This window comes from Poromitra crassiceps (genome assembly GCF_964638095.1).
Source record: "Poromitra crassiceps genome assembly, chromosome: 1".
NCBI lineage: Eukaryota > Metazoa > Chordata > Actinopteri > Beryciformes > Melamphaidae > Poromitra > Poromitra crassiceps.
This window is the reverse complement of record NC_139623.1, coordinates 111,571,861-111,575,224: the sequence shown is the minus strand read 5'-3', so window position 1 is coordinate 111,575,224 and position 3,364 is coordinate 111,571,861. Positions and strand designations below refer to the sequence as shown.

The following is a 3,364-nucleotide window of genomic DNA, read 5'->3' as shown; positions in this document are numbered from 1 at the left end:
TCATGGCTGACGTCATAATCATCATCATCATCATCATCAGTATAAATGGGAGCTAGGGCTCTGTCTGTCTGTTTCTCTGTCGCACTGTGATTGTCCCACTGTGATGTCATAAATCCCACTGTGACATCATCAGTGATGTCATAAATCCCACTGTGACATCATCAGTGATGTCATAAATCCCACTGTGACTTCATCCGTGATGTCATAAATCTGACATCATCAGTGATGCTGGTCTCATTCACCACACAGCAGCGAGCCCGCATAGCTGGCGAGCCTAGGAATCAAGCGCGTTTCGCGTGAGATCCCTAGTTTGTCTAAAGGCCACAAATGCCAGGGACGGATTTTGGTCCCAGTCCAGGCCTGGTGATGTCATCAGTGATCAAATCCGAGGCAGCAGTTATGTCACAATGTCTATTACCTCAATTGTGATGTCATCAGTGATGTCGTCACAATGTTGTTACTTGAGCTGTCATACAGTATATCATTGGTGATTTATGACCTCATCAGTTTGACCCAAGCAAATTCCCATACCAAAACAAGGAAGAAGCTAGGAGGATGGTTTGCATAGTGAAAAGGAGATGAACTGTAGAAGACAAATGTACTATGAACATGTTCCACTCGGGCTTCCTGGTCAGAAGCACCCACACTGTCCTGACCGGGCTCATCACTCTCATCCTGTTCCTACACAACACTGATCTGTGGAGGTGTGTGGAGCGTGGAGAGCCGATGCTGCCCGTGCTGTTCTCCCTGCTGGTGCTGCTGTCCATCACGCTGTACTTCACCGTGTCCCTAATGGACCCGGGCTTCATCCTGTCCCACACCACCCAGGGCCTTCATAACTCCAGTGAGGAGCTGGAGTCCATGACCCCTCAGTCCTCCACCCCCCGGGTGCATCGCTGCAGATACTGTCTGCTGCAGCAGCCAATGAGAGCGAAGCACTGTCTGACGTGTAAGCGTTGTGTACGTCGCTTCGACCATCACTGTCCATGGATAGAAAACTGTGTGGGAGAGAGGAACCACCGCTGGTTCATCGTCTACCTGGTGGTGCAGCTGTCGGCTCTCCTCTGGGCGCTTCACGTCGCTGTGTCGGGCGTTTGGTCCGGCGGCACGTGTGAGCTGTGGTTCAGAGCCAACGGGTTCCTGTTGGCGGCGCTGTGCATGGTCAGCGTGTTCTCGGCGGTGGTGCTGGCGCTGCTGGGCTGCCACCTCTACCTGGTCTCCGTCAACACAACCACCAGGGAGTTCATGTCGCGCCACAGGATCTCCTACCTGAAGAACTGCGGAGACGATGAGAACCCGTTCGACCGTGGGGTCGTCTGCAACCTGCGTGAGTTCTTCTGCCTCTGCCGCATGGTGGTGTGGGAACATGCGTACCACAGAAACAACCATGTCTAACCTCCAACCAGACGGTGTCTGTCGTTTCCGCAGCCTAGTTTGGATGGAACCACGCGCACTTCTGTGTGGCAGGGCCGGGCCTGGGATCTTGGGCTGGAGGTGCACGCCGGCTCGTTTGGAGGCTTCTCTTGTATTGTGAGGGTCTGTTTCTGGGGGCATTTGGGGTGGGAGGTCAGCTGTGCAGTTGCTGGATGTCTTCATTTTGCATTTACAGCAGTTGGTTTGGAGGTTTGTGCAGTGCGAGTTTCGTGAGGTGAGTCACGCTATTACAAGCGTCCTTTCAAATCCTTGAATGAACATCTGTATAGCAACAGGTGTGTCATCGTTCACTTTATTGTCCACTCACAATATTTCTTCTGCGGGAAAATGTCTTGTGAGTCATCATCACAACCTGAGAGAGACCGAATCAAGAGCCTGACATGAAGTCAGACCACTGAGCCTCAGTTGCGGTGGGATGAGGTTTAATACTTTAGAGATTTCTGCCGGGAATTAATTTCTATGTTGTTTAGCACCATCTTGCATTACATTACTGGTTTTCCTGGGGAAGCTAAGCAGGTCTGGCTGTGGTTACTCTTTGGATGGGAGACTGGTGCTGGAAGTGGTGTTGGAGGACCAGTAGGAGGTGCTCTTCCCTCTGGTCTCATGAATAATCCCCAATGCCCCAGGGCAGAGGGACTCTGTCCTGTAAGTGTCTTTGTGTGTCTCATCCCTGCAGGGGTTATGCACGTGGATGCAGGATCCTTGATCCTGATACCAGTCGGAAGAGACCCACTGCTACTATTACATTAGTAGTAGTTCTGTTTTATTATTACTAACCCTAACCCCAGTTCTATCGTTACTATCGTTAGGAAAAAGACGTGTTGTGCCGATGTGGAATATGACGATGTGCGGCACTGCAACTTTGGCGATGTTTGGATCCTAGACCCATCCTGACAGTGAGTACGGATCAAGAAACCTCAGCCCATTGAAAGAGTTCGCTTATTTGTGTAAGGTAACCTGTCTGTTGCTGGCAAAGCTTTAAAATATGTGGAGGAGGCGTCGGCATCTTCCGTATTTCTATGACAGCTGAACCGCTAGCGAGTTCGGCCACAAAATACGTCATCGCTGTTTACAAACAGTAAAAGGGTCTATTAGGGGTACTTTACACGAGGACGGTTTCCTATCGTGACGGGGAATTATTGTATCGTTAGTGCCTCCCTTTTAGACGGCGACGGCGAATTTGGGCTTAGGAAACGACACATTTTGAAACCACCCTCCAGAGTGAAATTCTTGGTCACGCTCCCCGCTGAGGGCTCCATGTAATCGATTGAGACGGCTCATTTCAGGAACTCTGACGTGCCTGCACATGCGACACACGCGATTACGCCATAGCCGTGCGCGAGTTGGCAACCATTTTCAAAATAAAACGTCAGTATGAATGAAGTTTGGCAACATTCAGAATTAAGCTACACTGCGGCCAACTTCAGTTACATGTTCATAACGTTACAGCTGCGAGGAGCCGATGGCTGTACCCGGTCGGCATTTAACGTTAGTCACAAAAGCACATCGATAGTGTTTTCTCACTGCCAGTAGCCTAACTACAGCAGGGTTTGACAGATCACAGTCAGCGCTCCCGGTCCTCACTGCTCGTTAAAGATTTCCAATAGGCGTTATTCTGATAAACTGGTCACATATATGTTACGTTCTCACCCGACAAATATTAAAACTTTAAAACAGTTTGGGGTTTATTTTAGCTTGAAAACAGCTTTTTTGCAAGTCTAAATGACTGCGGTAGGCGTACTCTACTTCCATGTTTAAGCAAAGAATAAGGTGATCACACTGCCACCTAGCGACCTGGCATGTACATTACGGCGTTTTAAAAATTCAACAGCGCTCATGTAAACAGGGAGAAGGTGTGAAGGAAAAGGTGTGAAGGAAACGCTATTGTGTCGTTTCTTCCAGAAACTGTCCTTGTGTAAAGGGCCCCTTA

General features: G+C 49.5%; 1 pseudogene across 1 annotated transcript; it reads left to right on the top strand.

The window, feature by feature from the left end:
* Positions 1 to 603: 603 nt before the first annotated feature.
* Positions 604 to 1,395, top strand: LOC310772715 (palmitoyltransferase ZDHHC12-B pseudogene; annotated as a pseudogene). The gene has a single exon. The product of its transcript is annotated as a palmitoyltransferase ZDHHC12-B pseudogene (transcript).
* The last annotated feature ends 1,969 nt before the right edge of the window (positions 1,396 to 3,364 follow it).